This window comes from Haliotis rubra, unplaced genomic scaffold, assembly GCF_003918875.1.
Source record: "Haliotis rubra isolate DU_JTF1 unplaced genomic scaffold, ASM391887v1 Scf1504, whole genome shotgun sequence".
Taxonomy (NCBI): domain Eukaryota; kingdom Metazoa; phylum Mollusca; class Gastropoda; order Lepetellida; family Haliotidae; genus Haliotis; species Haliotis rubra.
The window spans coordinates 61,982-82,804 of record NW_025765453.1 but is presented as its reverse complement, the minus strand read 5'-3'; the positions used below and the strand labels follow the sequence as shown (position 1 = coordinate 82,804).

General features: G+C 41.5%; 1 long non-coding RNA gene across 1 annotated transcript; it reads left to right on the top strand.

Annotated features, from left to right (window-relative positions):
* Nucleotides 1-17,534: 17,534 nt before the first annotated feature.
* LOC124270300 lies at nucleotides 17,535-19,925 on the top strand. The gene is made up of 3 exons (XR_006896721.1): nucleotides 17,535-17,642; nucleotides 18,353-18,521; nucleotides 19,786-19,925. It is a non-coding gene; the product is annotated as an uncharacterized LOC124270300 (long non-coding RNA).
* The last annotated feature ends 898 nt before the right edge of the window (nucleotides 19,926-20,823 follow it).

Sequence of the window (20,823 nt, the reverse complement as noted above, 5' to 3'; positions counted from 1 at the left end):
ATGTAGAGTGGTGGTGTGAGGGACAGTGGGTAGCGTAGTGGTTAAAGCGTTCGTTCGTCACGCCGAAGACCCGGGTTCGATTCCCCACATTGGTACAATATGTAAAGCCCATTTCTGGTGTCCCCCGCCGTGATATAGCTGGAATATTGCTACAAGCGGCGTAAAACTAAACTCACTCGCTCACTTTGGTGTGACGAAAAACACTTTAACCTCTAGGCTTCCCCACCACCCCTCGCTTTAAGGAACTTGCCTTGGTCATCATTGAGTTATATGTGTAATTTGATCCTGTGAATGCATAAAAGTATTATATTTGCAGTTAAACTAGGCTGAGTGAAAGACTGAATGCAAGTGGTGAAACAGTGAACGTCATTTGTATATTTGATGTATAAAATATATATACTGAAATAAATCATTTGTGATCAAGTTTAATATATTTCTGTCTTTGAGAAAATAAATATTTGAACTTTTGAGACGTTTACTCAGAATAACAATATTGTAAATCTTACAAGGCAAGTCTGATAGTATGGTATTATATACTATCACCATCGGCGGATCCAGGGTGTGTGTGTGTGTGTGTGTGTGTGTGTGTGTGTGTGTGTGTGTGTGTGTGTGTGTGTGTGTGTGTGTGTTTGAACCCCCTGATCCCCCTCCTTGCAAAATTCCGGGATCCGCCCATGACCATCACAGTACATATACCAGAGATGACAGAATACTCGGGTTAGAAAGTCGATATCCAAATACTTAAACCACCGTTTTTCTGTAAAGTATGAAATTAAAAACCGTTTTTATGAATGATTCATTGCACAGAGAAAAACTGATTGATCATGGGTATATGTACAGTACTTTTCTTCATCGTCCCTGGAGCCTCCATACATTTTGACTCCAAAAACACGTTGGCCTCTCAAAACATGTTGGCGCCTCAATACACATTGGCTTCTCAAAACATGGTGAAGCCTCAATACACGTTGGCTACATGTTGCCCTCTCAAAACATGTTGGCGTCTCAATACACGTTGGTCTCTCAAAACATGTTGGCGCCTCAATACACGTTGGCTTCTCAAAACATGTTGGCGCCTCAATACACGTTGGAGCCACAATACACGTTGGAGACTCAATACATGTTGCCGCCTCAAAAAATGTTGGCGCCTCAACTCAACACATGTTGGAGCCTCAATTCACACAGGCCTCTCAAAACATGTTGGAGCCTCAACACACGTTGGCCCCTCAAGACATGTTGGCTTCTCAAAACATGTTGGAGCCTCAAAACATGTTGGGCTCTCAAAACATGGGTTAGAGTTCCTTACGTACCCCCCATCTAATGTTTTCAATAAATACAAACATTCACAAGTAATGAAAAGTACCGTATAAAATAGGCGGAACTCTTTCCAAAACATGTTGGCCCCTCAAGACATGTTGGAACCTCAATACACCTTGGAACCTCAACACATGTTGTAGACTCAATACACGTTGGCTACATGTTGGCCTCTCAAAACATGTTGGAGCCTCAATACATGTGGGCTACATGTTGGCCTCTCAAAACATGTTGGCGCCTCAATATATGTTAGCCTCTCAAAACATGTTGGCGCCTCAATATATGTTAGCCTCTAAAAACATGTTGGCGTCTCAGTACATGTTAGCCCATCAGTACATGCTGCCCTATTCAATACATTCCCTACACCACACGAGCTGGTAGTGTGAGATTGCTGCTGAAAAGTAGATGTGGATAAGCAATAAATACACGAAGATGTCCTGCTGTAGTAGATTATACCCAAAGCCAACTTCCATCGACACTTCATATGCAAGCCACTTTTATTAGCTTATTGTATATATACACATAAGGGAACACCTGAGAGTACAAATGTTCCTTTATTCTTTTCCAGGTTTCTTCACAAGGTATGTATTGCCCTGTGTGTGAAATTCTGGAAATAAATAAAGGAACACTTATACTTTCATGTGTTCCCTTATTAGTTTCCATGAGTATAATTTCTTTTGCTCTTCTCATGTTATTTTTATTTCCCTACAAAATACAGAGACGTTATATATGTATACAAGCATAATAGAAGCGTAATAGTGCACTAGTTTATTTTACAAGTCTTGGTCTTACATTGTACATTTCTTGAAATCATAAACGCTCTGATATAATCAATGTCACTAACAAATTTCACATTCATAATTTGATGTTGTAAAGCGTGTTTATGCCATAGACATCAGGCTCCACATAATGTGTACAGTATGGCTGGACTGACAGTGTCACTAACAAATTTCACGTTCATAACTTGCTGTTATAAAGCGTGTTTATACCCACGACATCAAGATATACATAATGTGTACAATATTGCTGGACTGACAGTGTCACCAACAATTTCACGTTCATAATTTGTTCTTTTAAAGCGAGTTTATGACCCCAAGGATACACATTATGTGTACAGTATGGCTGGAATCAGTGCCCTCTAAGTTAACAATGTGTACAGTATGGCTGGACATCCCTGTGTCCTCTACGTTAACAATGTGTACAGTGTGGCTGGACTCAATGCCCTCTACGTTAACAATGTGTACAGTATGGCTGGACTCAGTGTCCTCTACGTTAACAATGTGTACAGTATGGCTGGACTCAGTGTCCTCTACGTTAACAATGTGTACAGTATGGCTGGACATCCCTGTGTCCTCTACGGTAACAATGTGTACAGTATGGCTGGACTCAGTGTCCTCTACGTTAACAATGTGTACAGTATGGCTGGACTCAGTGTCCTCTACGTTAACAATGTGTACAGTATGGCTGAACTTAGTGTCCTCTACGTTAACAATGTGTACAGTATGGCTTGACATCCCTGTGTCCTCTACGTTAACAATGTGTACAGTATGGCTGGACATCCCTGTGTCCTCTACGTTAACAATGTGTACAGTGTGGCTGGATATCCCTGTGTCCTCTACGTTAACAATGTGGTACAGTATGGCTGGACTCAGTGTCCTCTACGTTAACAATGTGTACAGTATGGCTGGACTCAGTGTCCTCTACGTTAACAATGTGTACAGTATGGCTGGACATCCCTGTGTCCTCTACGGTAACACTATGTACAGTATGGCTGGACTCAGTGTCCTCTACGTTAACAATGTGTACAGTATGGCTGGACTCAGTGTCCTCTACGTTAACAATGTGTACAGTATGGCTGAACTTAGTGTCCTCTACGTTAACAATGTGTACAGTATGGCTTGACATCCCTGTGTCCTCTACGTTAACAATGTGTACAGTATGGCTGGACATCCCTGTGTCCTCTACGTTAACAATGTGTACAGTGTGGCTGGATATCCCTGTGTCCTCTACGTTAACAATGTGGTACAGTATGGCTGGACTCAGTGTCCTCTACGTTAACAATGTGTATAGTATGGCTGGACTCAGTGTCCTCTACGTTAACCATGTGTACAGTATGGCTGGACTCAGTGTCCTCTACGTTAACAATGTGTACAGTATGGCTGGACTCCGTGTCCTCTACGTTAACAATGTGTACAGTATGGCTGGACATCCCTGTGTCCTCTACGGTAACAATGTGTACAGTATGGCTTGACTCAGTGTCCTCTACTTCAACAATGTGTACAGTATGGCTGGACTCAGTGTCCTCTACGTTAACAATGTATACAGTATGGCTGGACTCAGTGTCTTCTACGTTAACAATGTGTACAGTATGGCTGAACTCAGTGTCCTCTACGTTAACAATGTGTACAGTATGGCTGGACTCAGTGTCCTCTACGTTAACAATGTGTACAGTATGGCGGACTCAGTGTCCTCTACGTTAACAATGTGTACAGTATGGCTGGACTCCGTGTCCTCTATGTTAACAATGTGTACAGTATGGCTGGACATCCCTGTGTCCTCTATGTTAACAATATGTACAGTATGGCTGGACTCAGCGTCCTCTACGTTAACAATGTGTACAGTATGGCTGGACTCAGTGTCCTCTACGTTAACAATGTGTACAGTATGGCTGGACACCCCTGTGTCCTCTACGTTAACAATATGTACAGTGTGGCTGGACTCAGTGTCCTCTATGTTAACAATGTGTACAGTATGGCTGGACTCAGTGTCCTCTACGTTAACAATATGTACAGTATGGCTGGACTCAGTGTCCTCTAAGTTAACAATGTGTACAGTATGGCTGGACTCAGTGTCCTCTATGTTAACAATGTGTACAGTATGGCTGGACATCCCTGTGTCCTCTACGTTAACAATATGTACAGTATGGCTGGACTCAGCGTCCTCTACGTTAACAATGTGTACAGTATGGCTGGACTCAGTTTCCTCTACGTTAACAATGTGTACAGTATGGCTGGACACCCCTGTGTCCTCTACGTTAACAATATGTACAGTATGGCTGGACTCAGTGTCCTCTATGTTAACAATGTGTACAGTATGGCTGGACTCAGTGTCCTCTACGTTAACAATGTGTACAATATGGCTTGACTCAGTGTCCTCTACGTTAACAATGTGTAGAAAGCTGTGTCACCGATTCAGAAGACAAATTCTCTCTAGGATGATGTTGCTGTATCCCAAATATAGTCAGCATTGACACCGGGATCAGAATTTGTGTTCAGCAAACTATGCTTGTCGTAAAAGAAAACTAACAGAATCGGATGGTCAGGCTCGCTTGGTTGCCACATGTCATCGTATCACAATTGCGTAGATGGATGCTCATGCTGTCCATCTCTGGATTGTCTGGTCCAGACTCGAGTATTTGCAGACCGCCGCCATATAGCTGGAATATTGCTGATTGCGCCGGTAAACAACAAACAAACAAACACTTTGTACGTCGATCATTAGCCAAACAGTTGTTCCAAAACATTCTACTACAGAATACACTGGGTGGCTAATGTAGCCAAGCCACACAAATCACCTCCATGATGTGACAATAGGTTCAGAGTCTGTAGTTTAAGCATAGATGGTAAATGGGTAGATTATGAACGTACACTTCAGCACCATCGACTTGTCCAAGGCGTCTGGTTTCAGCAGGTGAACATCGCATTCATTGAGCAGCCCTGCAACATCAACATTGCCATCACTTTGATAAAACAACATTTTCATATCTTGTAGTGAATGTCAATAATAAACTCAACACATGGGCCAACATTTTAGTGTTAAAACCTGGACTCAGTTATCTGAATGAAGAAAGTAAAGGAACAAAGGTGACTGGACCTTACCAAGCAGGAAATGGGTGGTTTCTGAGGCTCTCTTCACGATGTTTTCGTTCTCGTCGATGCTCTGAAAAGATAACCCTTAATCAGACATTATTGTCTGTAAGTATGTATGTTGGGACATATGGGGAGGTAGGCGATAGGTATGTACAAATATCTAAATATTTTAAACTTAACTCGGAAAAGAACATACAATGTACCGAATATCCCGTATATTTAATCTACTGGCACAGCAATGTTTCTGGATTGCTTTACAATGGTCTGACAACCTTATAACGGCCTACGATGTGTAGTCACTATAAAAGTGTTATCTATAAATTGTGCCCACTTCGATGTCAACGAATACCTCCAAAATAGCTGAGTTAGTGAGATAGTGAGTTTAGCTTTACACATTTTTTTAGCAATATTCCAGCAATATAACGACGGGGGACACCAGAAATGGACATCACACATTGTACCCATGTGGGGAATCGAACCCGGGTCTCCCGTGTGACCCAAAATAACTGAAGTTACCTTGTACCTCTTTTTAATAAAGTGACTGTTTAAAAAGCATATGAGTCTCAGATTGTTAATTCTGATACAGCTTGCATGTATTTCGATTTTGGTTTTGTCTCAGTCAATGATCCTCTTCTGTTTTCCGATGTGCTGAATCAATGAATGAATGAATAATTATCCCTTAACCCCAATATTACAGCAATACAGCAATATTGCAGCAATACAGCAATATTACAGCAACATAGCAATACAGCAATACAGCAATATTACAGCAATACAGCAATATCATAGCAATACAGCAATATTACAGCAATACAGCAATATTACAGCAATACAGCAATATTACAGCAACAGATCAATATTACAGCAATACAGCAATATTATAGCAATACAGCAATATTACAGCAATACAGCAATATTACAGCAATACAGCAATATTACAGCAATACAGCAATATTACAGCAATACAGCAATATTACAGAAATACATCAATATTACAGCAATACAGCAATATTACAGCAACAGATCAATATTACAGCAATACAGCAATATCATAGCAATACAGCAATATTACAGCAATACAGCAATATTACAGCAACAGATCAATATTACAGCAATACAGCAATATTACAGCAATACAGCAATATTACAGCAATACAGCAATATTACAGCAATACAGCAATATTGCAGCAATACAGCAATATTACAGCAATACAGCAATATTACAGCAATGAAGCAATAAATACAGGAATATTACAGCAATACAGCAATTTTACGGCAGTGCAGCAATATTATAGCAATGCAGCAATATTACAGCAATACAGCAATACTACTGCAATACAGCAATATTACAGCAATACCGCAATATTACAGCACTACAGCAATATTCCTGCAATACAGCAATATTACCGTAATATTACAGCAATGCAGCACTATTAAAGTAATACAGCAATATTACAGCAATATTACAGCAATACAACAGCAATGTTACAGCAATACACAGCAATACAGCAATATTACAGCTATTTGTGGCGGGCGATGAGCTGGAAACATTAAACAGGACATTATGTACATGTACTTCTGATTCAAAATGATTTAGATCGTTGTCTTACATTTTAATTGGTTCTAGTACATTTGATACTTTGTAGTCATACATGCTATCTCACACGTTCTTCTTTAGCGGTTATGGTGCATTATATTATTTTAATTACCAAACCCATCTTCTTATATTTGATTTCCATTTCAGCCATGAAGTCATGTTCAGTTTGAGTTTCCTTGTCTGAAACTACACCATGATATAAGCGTCAACACCCTTAAGAATGAATGAATAATTAGTCCTTTACGCCCCATCAGCAATAATGGGACATCCATAAGAAATCTCGACTGTAAAATTCCAACAGCAATCTTACAGCAGTATTATAGCAATACAGCAATATTACAGCAATACAGCAATATTACAGCAATACAGCAATATTTCAGCAATACAGCAATATTACTGCAATACAGCAATATTACAGCAATACAGCAATATTACAGCAATACAGCAATATTTCAGCAATACAGCAATATTTCAGCAATACAGCACTATTACAGCAATACAGCAATATTACAGCAATACAGCAATAATACAGCAATACAGCAATATTACAGCAATGCAACAATATTACAGCAATACAGCAATATTACAGCAATACAGCAATATTACAGCTATTTGCGGCGGGTGATGAGCTGTAAACATTAGACAGGTAATTATGGACATGTACTTCTCAAACGGGAATCAAAATTATTTAGATCGTTGTCTTACATTTTAATTGGTTCTAGTACATTTAATACTTTGTAGTCATACATACTATCTCATGCGCTCTTCTTTAGCGGTTATGGTGCATTATATTATTTTAATTACCAAACTGACGTTCTTATATTTGATTGGTTCAGTTTGATTTTGCCTTGTCTGAAACTACACCATGATATAAGCGTCAACACCCTTAGGAATGAATGAATAATTAGTGCTTTACGCCCAATCAGCAATAATGGGACATCCATAAGAAATCTCGACTGTAAAATTCCAACATATTATGAGCAAGTGTTACTGTTTATAAAGTGCGTGTTTTTTAAGTATCTAATACAACTCGGCTGACTAGACAATGGCATTGTGTCAATAACTACAGGTGCTTTAAGTATAATATTAGTTGTTTTTCGAGCAAGAAACTCGAGTTGCCGAGAATGATGTGAAACATGTTATATTTGGGATTACACTTTCAATTCTAGTACTTTTTGTTAGGTTGAGTCCAGCCGTGATTTGAACCCACACTCTCAGAGTCAGGCACCCGATCACATAAAGTCAGCGATCTAACCTACTCAGCCACAGCGGTTTCCATAGAAATGGAAGTCTGACAACTGGTAGACTACATCATGTACTTTGTGTATCCCTCTGACAAATGTGAATTGACACCGCCCACATGGCCCACGGCTATAAATAGACAATGCCAGTTTGAAGGACGCTTCTTAGTAAATTACGGATTCTAGACCCAAAACAGTCATAGAATCTGTAATTTACTGAGAAAGTGTAGTCCAAAATACAACATATAGCACTATAGAACGCTGTTCCATTTCTACACACAATAAAAAATCAACTCTGATCACTTTCTAAATGGCATTGTGTATTCATAAGAATAGTGCATCTGTAAACACTATAGAACGCAGTTCCACTCCTACACGCAATAAAAAAGAACGTGCATATCTCATATATATACCTATTGCAAATTGTTTTTCCATGTCCTTGGTCACGACGGCCCTAATTCGTGATATGTTTGATTTCAGCTTTGACAAGCCTTTGGTGTTAAAGACAGCTGCGGGTATGTCCTGTGTATGAGTCTCAACAGTGTCAAGGAAAGCCCGAGTTGCCTCCCTTACAGAACTCTCCAACTCCAGGAGGTCTGATTGTGAGGCATAAATGAGAACCTTGCTGATGTAATCTGAAACTTCAGAGCATTTCTTCGAAGCTTCTTCACATGTGTTTAGCTGAGTACGGAGACTTGTCTTGGTCGCCTTCGTCTGACCTTCAAGATCAGTCAGAAGTTCCTTCTCTCGTTGGTCAAGTTGTGATCTCAGAGTTCTGAAAGTATGGCCAATATTTTATTTCAACGTGTTGTGCGTTGTATCTGTGATTTCGGTCCCTCGTCTGATATTCTGAATGTTGGACTGTTGGCGAGCTTGTAAGGTTGCCGGCTCAGTTTTGTGTTGGTCCAGCTGTTTGAGGATACTTTCAGCTACCACATCTAACTTCTCAACTTCATGATCTGCGTGATCTTCAAATCTGCATCTTCCACAAATCAACATGTTGCATCTCCGATCAAAAAGATAAAGAGAGTCAGGGTTGTGGATACTGCAAGGGGTTGGAATGTTTGAGACAACGGGTTTAAAGTCGCTGAGGTTTTGAAGTACGTGTTTTCTGGTACGTTTGAAGCTGCTGTGTATATTCTGGCAGTATTCACAGAGGAGCTCTTCACACTCCCGACACCAACACACAGCCTGGTTGCTGTCATCTTCGTGTGTACAGAGAAGCTCTGTGGGGCGATGTTGGACTGTCAGATGGAATACTTCCTTCTGTCTCACTGCATCCTTCTTGAGCCTTGTATCTGTGAGGTTGACCTCCCTCTGACATGTAGAGCATGATATCACACCAGCACCTGTAGATGTCACACACGTCTCACACACAGCGTATAGACAGGGCAGATAGGTAGGGCGGGGCCTTTGAGGACAAACTGCTGCTGACAGACAGAACACTTGGGGAAGATGTCCTTTCTGGAACACAAGAAAACCCAAACAAAAACATGTGTTTGTTCGTGAGATTGAATTGTTGCTGAATATACAGTCAGTAACAACACATTACACATGTTTGAAGGGCATTTTAGAATTTTGACTAAAACTGTTCCTTAATTATAAGAAGTTTTGCAGAATAATCAGATCCTCAAAACAATGTAATGATTTGAGTGCTATATACTGTGATTGAGCGCTACATACAGCCTGGTGATAACTGATTCTGATACTGGCAGGTGGCGGGTTGATAGGACAAGCTGTCCATATCAGGTCTGTTTCATGATAAAGATTAAGCCACTGGTGATTCATTATCATATTTGCTGTTTGTTTTTGAATCCAGCTGTCATTCTCCAGCTGTCTGTCTGTAAATAGTCGAGTTTGGAATGGAACATGCAGTGATGGACATCATGAGCGTCGACATACGCAGTTGGGATACGATGACATGTGTCAGCCAAGCCTGAAAACTCGATCTCGTTAGTCACCTCTTACGACAAACATGTGTTGCCGAAGATCTATTGCATTCGGATCTTCATGGGCAATTAGTTTTGTTAAATAAATGTAAACCGGATGTCAAATCGCATATTGTGACCCAAGGCATTTGAGCACACACTAGAAGCTGAAAAGCGCCATTTTAAAGTCCACTTTTCTGCCCCAAACTACATTTATTCCGACCTAGCCGAAATCAGTCGTGTAACACAATCTTAAACACTACGTTTTGTAATTTGTTATTATACCTGTCAATGTTTCAAGTACTAGTCTATAGAAATATCAAACATTGTGGCGACCCAGTCGTAAAACACCTGTTTTTAAAGTTGGCAATCCATGAAATGAACCTCTGGAGTGGACGTTTCTTCTCAGACAATCCGTAATCGTCTTCGGGGGTGGTGGTGGGGGTGGGGGTGGGGGCGGGGTGGTGGTCTTCGGTCAAGGAGAGCATGTACTTGCATCCCCCTTAACCTGCGTCACCGGCAATGATCATGTCAATTTGACAGTCAATGATCATCACAGACGAGTGAAGGTACTGGTGGACTTCACCGATCGAAGATTTCATGATGTTAACGTAGCTGAGCATCAAAGGCAGAGAGTGGCTCATTAATGGTTTGGGGAGGTATCAGCAGGGCTAAGAGTCCACATCCAGGATCTCCATGTGCTAGTGATGTACATGTGCCATGCGTTACAGGGATGAGATCCTGGATGTGTACGGTAGACCGTTTGCTGGTGCAGTTGGTCCTGACTTCATCCTCATAGACGACAATACATGGCCCCATAGTGCCAGGGTGGTTGATGCCTTCTTTGAGCAAGCGACAACCCTCCGTATGGAGTGGCCAGCTCGTTCACCGGAACTCAACCCGATAGTACACATTTGAAACAAGCCTCAGGTTTCCATCTCACGTCGTCCTGTGTATCAGCTTTGCTCCAAGAAATCAGAATTGCTCTCCGCCATGAGTGGCACTACCTTTCTTTGGTAGCATGAGAGGACGGTGCCAGGCTGCAATCGTATCTCATGTATCCCATAACCGCTATTGACAGTTGTTGTGTCATGGTCAATGACTTGTTCCGTGATTAGGAGATTTGTTGGTTGCTGTCATGATCACCTATTTCATGTCAGTCTCACCTTATCTGTCCATTACGTGTTAGTTGGGCCTTTCAATTAAACATTTCTTTGCATGTTTTTGTCTATGGTTATTTGTATTCGTCAGTATACGCAGCTGGGATACGATGATGTGTGTCAATCAAGTCAGCGACCCCGACAACCCGATCCCTTCAGTTGCTTCTGACGACAAGCAAGAGTTGCTAAAAACCAATTCTAACCCGGATCTTTTCGGGTGTATGCAGTTGGGATCGTGTGTGCAGACGGTTGTCGGATGGGATAAGTAAGTGTATAGCTGAGAACGGCGGGTGTCTTCTCAGACGGCAGTCGGTTACTGGGGATGTGAATTTATCTACTTATAAAAGTTTCATTTGAGTTTTAAGGTAGACATGCCTCCCCAACACATAAGAAAAGTATAAGAAGCTCATGATTGAGAACTGCGGTTTTTCCGTGATAGCATGGGCGCTATCGATGCTTTGTAATAAATCAAGATATATATAACGTAATAATGGTGAGTAACAGAATGCACAAGACACTTCGTTCGTTAACGGTGAATCAGTGGTGAGTAGTTTGCAGTCATTCTCCGATCACGTGGCAAGACATCAAACCATGGTCAGATTAACGAATCAAATCGATGAATTGGAACACATGATCAGACTTGAACAATTTAGAAAGATAGAGTAGAGTGTCCGTCACTCAGGTTCCCACTTTAGGACGAACCAGTATTGCCTGGTGTTGAAGAGTTGTAGTAAGAGAGGTGGACGCTAGAAAAGGTAAACCTATGTCAGTATAGAACCCGGTGTTGAAGAGTTGTAGTAAGAGAGGTGGACGCGAGGAAAGGTAAACCTATGTCAGTATAGAACCCGGCGTTGAAGAGTTGTAGTAAGAGAGGTGGACGTGAGGAAAGGTAAACCTATGTCAGTATAGAACCCGGTGTTGAAGAGTTGTAGTAAGAGAGGTTGACGCGAGGAAATGTAAACCTATGTCAGTACAGAACCCGGTGTTGAAGAGTTGTAGTAAGAGAGGTGGACGCAAGGAAAGGTAATCCTATGTCAGTATAGAACCTGGTGTTGAAGAGTTGTAGTACGAGGTGGACGCGAGGAAAGGTAAACCTATGTCAGTATAGCACCCGGTTTTGAAGAGTTGTAGTAAGAGAGGATGACACGAGGAAAGGTAAACCTAAGCCAGTATAGAACCCGGTGTTGAAGAGTTGTAGTAAGAGAGGAAAGGTAAACCTTTGTCAGTATAGAACCCGGTGTTGAAGAGTTGTAGTAAGAGAGGTGGACGTGAGGAAAGGTAAACCTATGTCAGTATAGAACCCGGTGTTGAAGAGTTGTAGTAAGAGAGGTGGACGTGAGGAAAGGTAAACCTATGGCAGTATAGAACCCGGTGTTGAAGAGTTGTAGTAAGAGAGGTGGACGTGAGGTAAGTAAACCTATGTCAGTATAGCACCCGGTGTTGAAGAGTTGTAGTAAGAGAGGTGGACGCAAGGAAAGGTAAACCTATGCCAGTATAGCACCCGGTGTTGAAGAGTTGTAGTAAGAGAGGTGGACGCGAGGAAAGGTAAACCTATGTCAGTATAGAACCCGGTGTTGAAGAGTTGTAGTAAGAGAGGTGGACACGAGGAAAGGTAAACCTATGTCAGTATAGAACCCGGTGTTGAAGAGTTGTAGTAAGAGAGGTGGACGTGAGGAAAGGTAAACCTATGTCAGTATAGCACCCGGTGTTGAAGAGTTGTAGTAAGAGAGGTGGACGCGAGGCAAGGTAAGCCTATGTCAGTACAGAACCTGGTGTTGAAGAGTTGTAGTAAGAGAGGTTGACACGAGGAAAGGTAAACCTATGTCAGTATAGAACCCGGTGTTGAAGAGTTGTAGTAAGAGAGGTGGACGTGAGGAAGGTAAACCTATGTCAGTACAGAACCCGGTGTTGCTTTAATCATTGTATGTATGTGCGCCAGTGCATGAATGTGTTGTCGACAGTGAGGAGTCCTGGTCGCCCGACCCCTGACTCCTTGACCCAGAGATCCTCGGCGGATCCACAAACGTTAGTAAGCCTATGATAAACTATAGAGTTACGACAGGTCGTAACGGTACGAACTCTTTGTAGATCGGGAGTGTAGAGTACAAGCTTACCCTCCGATCAGACAGGCACAGGCAGGAATGTCTGGCATGGTGCAGGCTCCAAGAAAATCGAAAAGACCAGGGATACGTTGGTCTGAAAGGTACCATCTTCACTACGTTACTAACGGACCGAACTCCTTTAGCGGGCATTTCCTATGATTACGGAGACGTTAGTGTCTCTTTTGTTCAGAGTAGGATATCACACATTGTACCCATATGGGGAATCGAATCAGGGTCTTCGGCGCGACGAGCGAAGGCTTTCGCCACTAGGCCAACTCACACACACACACACACCCAACTTAAGCGTCCGCTCGTAACGCCGAAGTCACGGGTTTGATTCCCCACTTGGGCACAGTGTGTGAACTGCATTCCCCCGCGTCACCCGTCGTGATATTGCTGGCATATTGTTGAAAGCGGCGTAAAATCCACCTTACTGACTCGCTAGCTGAAATAAAAGTGTGAATTCGGAGGCTGCAAATAAGATGGTACATAGCCGACTTCTAACGTGATTTCAGCACAAATTCTATCCAAACATTGATCATTGTTGCAACAATAACTATGCGTTTTGTAATTTATGACTCGTTTTCAAATTTTCAAAATGACTCGGGGCGGTGGCGAAGCCAAGTGGTTAAAGCCTTTATCGTCACGCCGACATGTGAAGCCCATTTCTGGTGTCACCAGCCATGATATTCGAGGAATATTGCTAAAAGCGGCGTAAAAACCTCACTCACTCACTCACTCACTCATTGAAATGCTTATCGGCAAAGAACGAAGAAGAGTGTCTCTTCTACATAGAGTCAAAAACCGTTGTGTAAATACTTCGGCTTATCCGGGGTTCGACACTTACTCAAAATGATTATTAAAAAGGAATAAGTAGAGATCAAGCTGATACCTGGAGACATCTGTGGGTTCGCCACATCAGAGTTCCACACAAAGGTGTTTGATTGTGTGTGAGCTTCCACAGCGAGGAGCTGACATCGGCCCTTTGAGCAGTATTCCAACAATACCTAGAGGTTACACATGAACCATCAGGGGAATCGAACCCGGGCCTTCAACTTGACGAGCGAAAGCTTTAACCACTACACAAATGCTCTACATTGTTTCTTATCGCTGAGGAAGGGAAGTATATCTGCCACATGCTTTTCCGTCTGATCAGCCATCACTCTTTCAAACATCGCAAGTGTTGCATTTCGAATATACAACAGTAGGTAATAGAACGTGAACATTACATAATATATTTTGACAGTTTCCGTGGTGTAGTGGTTAGAGTGTCCGCCCGGAGAGCGGAAGGTCGCGGGTTCGATTCCCGGCGCGTCATACCAAAATAAGTTAAATTATGATACTTGTTGCTCCCTGCCTGGCGTTCGGCATTAATAGGTACAACAAGGACTGGTCGGTTCGGAGTCAGTATGATGTGTCTGAGTGGGGTATTCATGCTTAACTGCGGCATGGTATCTCAGTGAGCTAGCACTATAAAACCAGCTGAAGTCCTGGCTAGTACCAGCATCCACACATACACACGCATGCACGTCGTCATATGAACGAGATATTCTTAAGTATGACGTTAAACCCCATTTCACCTTCACCTCCACTATAGCATCGACTCATCCTCGATGATACAGGGTGATATATTTCTACAACGTTACATTATGTGCCCTAGAATCACTGATCCGAATCTTCAGCAGACCTGAACACTCATCTGCGAGAGGAACCGTGGAAAATAATGATAAAGATACATGGATATTCATCACTTCCCGAAATGTCACGACATTAGCATATAGGACGTAGGTATAAACATCCAAAGTGAGTGAGTGAGTAAGTTGAGTTTTACGCCGCACTCAGCAATAGTCCAGCTATATGGCGGTGGTCTGTAAATAATCGAGTCTGGAGCAGACAATCCAGGGATCAACAGTATGAACATCGATCTACGCAATTGGGATACGATGACAAGTGTCAACCCAGTCAGAGAGCCTGACCACCCGATCCCGTTAGTCGCCTCTTAAAAGTACGACAAACATTGGTTGCTGAAGATTAATTCTAACCCGGATCTGCACGGGTAAAACATCCCAAGAGACCCGAGAACATTATACACTGGATAACCGAATGTGGATATTCTTGTTTCATATTCCTCAAGGAGGGTCTGGAAATTAAGGATAAAGATCCTAAACTACAGCAAGGGAGAAACACTGGGGATAACACTTTCCTAGTAAAGTGCAGATTCAGGACCTTTTGGGAGTGTGTCTCATCCGGGATTCAAAACTGTATGTACCCTCAGAGTGAGACCGGAAATCCCCAGAACAAAATGTCTGCAATCTGGCTTCCTGGAGGTCCGGCATTGCATTGTCTAGTGTATGTACTTTGTGCACGCGTCTGTAGTCCCAAATATAACACCCAACATTTGATCACCTTCTTATCACGAGGATTTGGAGATTTTATGTGTGCTTTCCGACATGATGCTTAGTTTGCACACGGTTCAACGTTTTGAAAGACTGGACGTATTTATACCGACGGAGTGACGTGTGGATAGCATAGTGGTAAAAGCGTTCTCTCGTCACACCCAAGATCCGGGTTCGAGTCCTCAAGCGGGTACAATGTGGAAAGCCGGTTTCAGGTGTTCCCCGCCTTTATATAGCTGGAATATTGCTTAAAGCGGCTGACAATCATACGCACTCACGCACGCACGCACGCACGCACGCACGCACGCACGCACGCACGCACGCACGCACGCACTCACTCACTCACTCACTCACGCACTCACTCACTCACTCACTCACGCACTCACTCACTCACTCACTCACTCACTCACTCACTCACTCACTCACTCACTCACTCACTCACTCACTCACTCACTCACTCACTCACACTCACTCACTCACTCAACGTTGGACATTCGACACAGCAGTTTGAAATCTTTCTGTAACCCAGTCACTATTTCCTCCTTTGACTATTCAGGCGGTGGGTTATTGCACGTCACACACACTTGTGAAACCCGGAAATATTTCCCCTGTTGGTGATACCAGGAAGATTTGTTTTGCCTGTTTGTTCTTAGACGCCGCAGTATGACCTTCTGGATCTCAGCTGATTACAGAATGAAAGTGTACTTAAATCCTGACTATGTTTCCAGATTCTTTGTATGATCCACTGAAAAGTAGATAGAGCAAAGTTTGATTATTTATTTGTTTGTTGATTTACAACACTCAGCCACGTTCCAGCCGTTATGACGTTTGTGTGTAAATAATTAAGTCTGGGCCAAACAATCCAATGATCAACAGTATGAGCATCGACCTACGCAATTGGGATACGATGACATGTGTCAACCAAGTCAGAGAGCCTGACCACCCGATCCCGTTAGTCGCCTCTTACGACAAGCATGGGTTACTGAAGGCCAATATTCTAAAACATTGATTACACAACAGTCTCGTTTCCTGCTGACTGGGTTCAGTCCTATTGCGCAACTTAGTACAATAACCAGTCCAGAATTTTGAGACCAATTCATCAAACTGGATGCATAAATATTAATCAGTATTATTTGATACATCTAAGCACTTGTATATTGCAAAACTACGCTCCTTCTAATCCTCGATCGCAAACACGTCGTGCACCGTGCTCTGTCGCACAGCTTGCTCTCACAAACAGAAATCTGGAAATCGTGGAAATCTCAAAACGAGGCTCTGCCGCTAGAACCGTTTGGCGGTCTGGTATGGACTTGATATTATATCAATCATATTGTGCGGTACAAAACCACACTTAATAAGCGCAAAGAACACTTAACAGATGTAACTAGTGAGCCAGATGAATTGTGAATCATTTACGACCTCATCAAACAGGGGCAGTCTGTGACGTCTTAGTAAAGGTCATGCTGCCCACATCTCGACATAAAATATAGAAATACGATGTTATTAAAGTTTTAACTTAAAATTAACTTCTAATACCAATTTCTTATGAAACAAGGAATTGGAATTCAGTGTAATCATAGTTGTTTGTGGTGTCTCTTTTCACTTTCACACGAGAAAATTCGGATCGGCTGAAAAGTAGGTCATTGTCTGAATAGGTTAATGAGACTCATGTTTCGGTTTGGTTCGTCACAACGAATGCCCGGGTACAATGTCACCTCGGAACACCAGATGTCATATTGCTAAAAGTAAAAACGAAACTATCTCACTCCTTGTGATTTGTTTCCATATTTCTATATTTATACTTTTTAGATTTCTATAACTTCTTTGATTGGCGTATAAAATATTCACAGTACAGATTTAACTCCATTGTATTTACAGGGCCTCAGTCTTAGATAAAAGCTAACCTCTTTCTCCTACAATGACTGAAACCGCAAGAATACTGGACCTAGAGATATCTCCCGACCCCGTCGAACTTCCGGGTGAAATACAAGTTGCTTTCAAGGTTGTGAACCTGCAAAGAGCCGAGTCACCCATCAAGGTATCATGTCAGCATTTGTGAATGAAAGGAGTATGTGCAAGATAGATACATAAATCCTGTTAAATCACTTCTTCGCGGCAATTTATAATGGCCCCTCTTACTCTCAGATAGAACAAGGTTGCAGCGAAAAAAGATTTTAATGATATGTTTGCACGTATATAAAGTCATACATTAAAAGGTAGGTTGGTGTGTGACTCCTTGTCGTACTCCACTTTCTCTGTGTGAGCCCACTGAGATACCACGATCCAGTTTTACTGTGAGTCACTTCGGCAGTATGTTAGCTATTTTAAAGAAATACAGTTCGCTCTACCACCATGTATGGTGTAATATAGCACACTTTCGCCCTGAACTATTATAGTTTAAGCATGAGGGCGCTCGCGTTCGAGTACTGTAACGTTATAATAGATCAGGGCGAAAGTGTGCTTTATCACACTATACATAGTACTAGAGCGAACAGTATATTTTTTTTTTCTAAGATGCCAAATTTAATACTGACCGACGATAAATCTAAGGCAGAAAACAATCAGAAAAGCTACGGTTTCGGTAACCTACGTTAACAATCCCCGTTCAGAGCTTACTGACACACTGTTCTATTGACGTTTCCGTATATTAAAAGAAGTGTGAAGGCGAAAGCTTCAACCACTAGGCTACCGTATTTTGAAAGAATTGATATGGGTGAAAATAGAATGTCTTGCATGTTTTCTCCCCAGACTGACGTAACCCTGTGGAAGAAGGTCTTGGGCATGTCGATAGAAGCACCATGCAGGAACAACATGGGTTCATGTAGCTACAGAGACTTCTGTGGGTTGCTGGAACGAATCCCGTGTCCACAAGCTTTCAGAAAAAAACAAAATACCCTGCAAGTGTCCCTTCCCAGTTGTAAGTGTTGATTGCATTTTCAACATATTCTTAACAACCCATATGTTTCTAGAACAAATGTGTATAGTGAAGTATAAAAGTATATTTTTACAAACTGTTACATTGGAGTCGGGCGGGGGCATCCACAAGACACTAAACGCCAAAAGAAATGATACCCTCCTTCCTCAATGACGGAGGTACCTATCTTCAGCTGGCGTTGTGATGCGTGGACGTTCACTTCTTGGTCTGTGGACGGTGACCCCAGTCTGTCTGAATAAGTCTTATAACCCTGATACGGTGATATCCGAGGGCGTTGGCAACAGCATTGTATGTCGACCCAATCTGCACCGTCCCAATGGCTCTTTTACTCCCTTCAGCTGTTAATCGTGGCATATTTCTCGTATTAGATCATGTCTTCTTGGCTCTTTTTATAGCCTATAAAACCATTCTACATGTGAAATCAATGTAAATACTGCTTGAATATTGCTGCGTTTTGGCGATTGATATTGCTATGTGTAAACAAAAAAATTGAAAAATGATACTTTGCAAGCAAAAATGTTAACAAAGATAATTTTAGATGTTCCTAAACATTTTTTCACAATATCAAAGACACGTTTTACTTGTTTTCACTAATGCAAATCAGCAGAAAATGTTTTAAAGACTGAAATCATAGGAATGATTATTTTACAATTTTTTCACACTCTGCAACAGTTGTTTCTTGTTTAATAGCAGAATTTTATTTCAACCTTTCTTTTGGACATCAAAATCCGTATTATTGATTTATTTCGGTATGGACGAATATAGGACAATATAACTCTTCTGAAAAAGATGCATTTCACCTAAATATGAATGCATTTGAGAATTTATTTTCGTGATTTGCATAAAACTGTGTTGTTGAGCTTTCTTGTAAACTAAAACCTTCTAAAATATCTTTGATAGTTTTTCAGTAATTCATAAAGGTAGGAGGGTAACGTTTCTTTTGGCGTCTAGTGTAGGTTCACAAATTGCACTCATATCAACCAGGGTCTTCGGTGTGAGCGAAAACTCTAACCACAAGGCTACCCCACCGCCCCCGTTAAATTGGATGATAACACGAACAAGAAACCCATTTCGCCGCTTTTAGCAATATTCCAGCAATATCACGGCGGGGGACACCAGAAATGGGCTTTACACATTGTACCCATGTGGGGATTCGAACATGGGTCTGAGGGTTAATATATGGGTTTTGTCTCCTTTTCCTTACATATCACATCCAGTTTCGTTTTAATTTAAATTTGTATTTCAGGGAAACTACACACTTCCAACCACTAAGTTTGAAGTCAACCTGTCAACGGTTCCAAGTGGAGACTACCGCATAAGGATCAAGATGGGCTCCTCAACTCAAACTTGCTACGTGATATACTTTTCAGTTGACTGATCCAGGGCCTCATTTCACAAAGCACTAAGGTGATCGTAAGTCACTAAGGTGACCTTAGTGCAATGTTAAAGAATGGGAGTTAAGGTTTACCTTAGTAAAGCTTCCTTCGTGAAAGGAGCCCCATTACGACAGATCGAAAACCCAACAATTAATTCAAGCTTTGATATCTGATTCCTCGTAATATGTGTTAAAGAAGGCGTGCACGTAGTAAGCGTAAGATATAACAATTGTTGCAGCGTCCTATGTATTTTCTCTCGTTAGCTTTAATCTATATTGTCAGTGTGGCCGAGCCTCTGTCATGTTATAAGTCTTGTACTACTGATGCAAACACCAACGTCCATTGCATCACATTGAAATTCTTGCATTATTTGAATGTCACTCAATAAAACACGCAGAATACAAATGTGCTCTGTTTGTTGATATTTTAAGTTATTCCTATGACATTTGTTCATATACCATTACATTATTCTTATCGCTTCAAAAATCCAAGAATTCATATTTTTAGCAATTATACTGCGAATAATAGTTTTCAAAATAAAACATTCAATGAGTGTCTTTTGCATTGTAAGGTTGTTGGGAATAAAATATGTATTGTGTGATTCTACCGCACTGATTTGTACATGCTAGTAAGTAATATGTTGTATTTGATTTTTTTTAGATCCGGGTTAAAATTAGTCTTCAACAACCCATACTTGTAAGAGAAGGGTAGTCAGGTTTGCTGATTTGCTTGGTGCATGCCATCCTGTCCCAAATGCGCAGATCAATGCTCATGATATTTATCACAGGATTGCCTGATCCAGACTGGAATATTTACACGCCTCCGTCAAATAGTTTGAATATTGGTGAGTACGACGTTAAATGTACGAACGAGAGAGCAAAAAACAAACAACAAACAACAAACGAGTA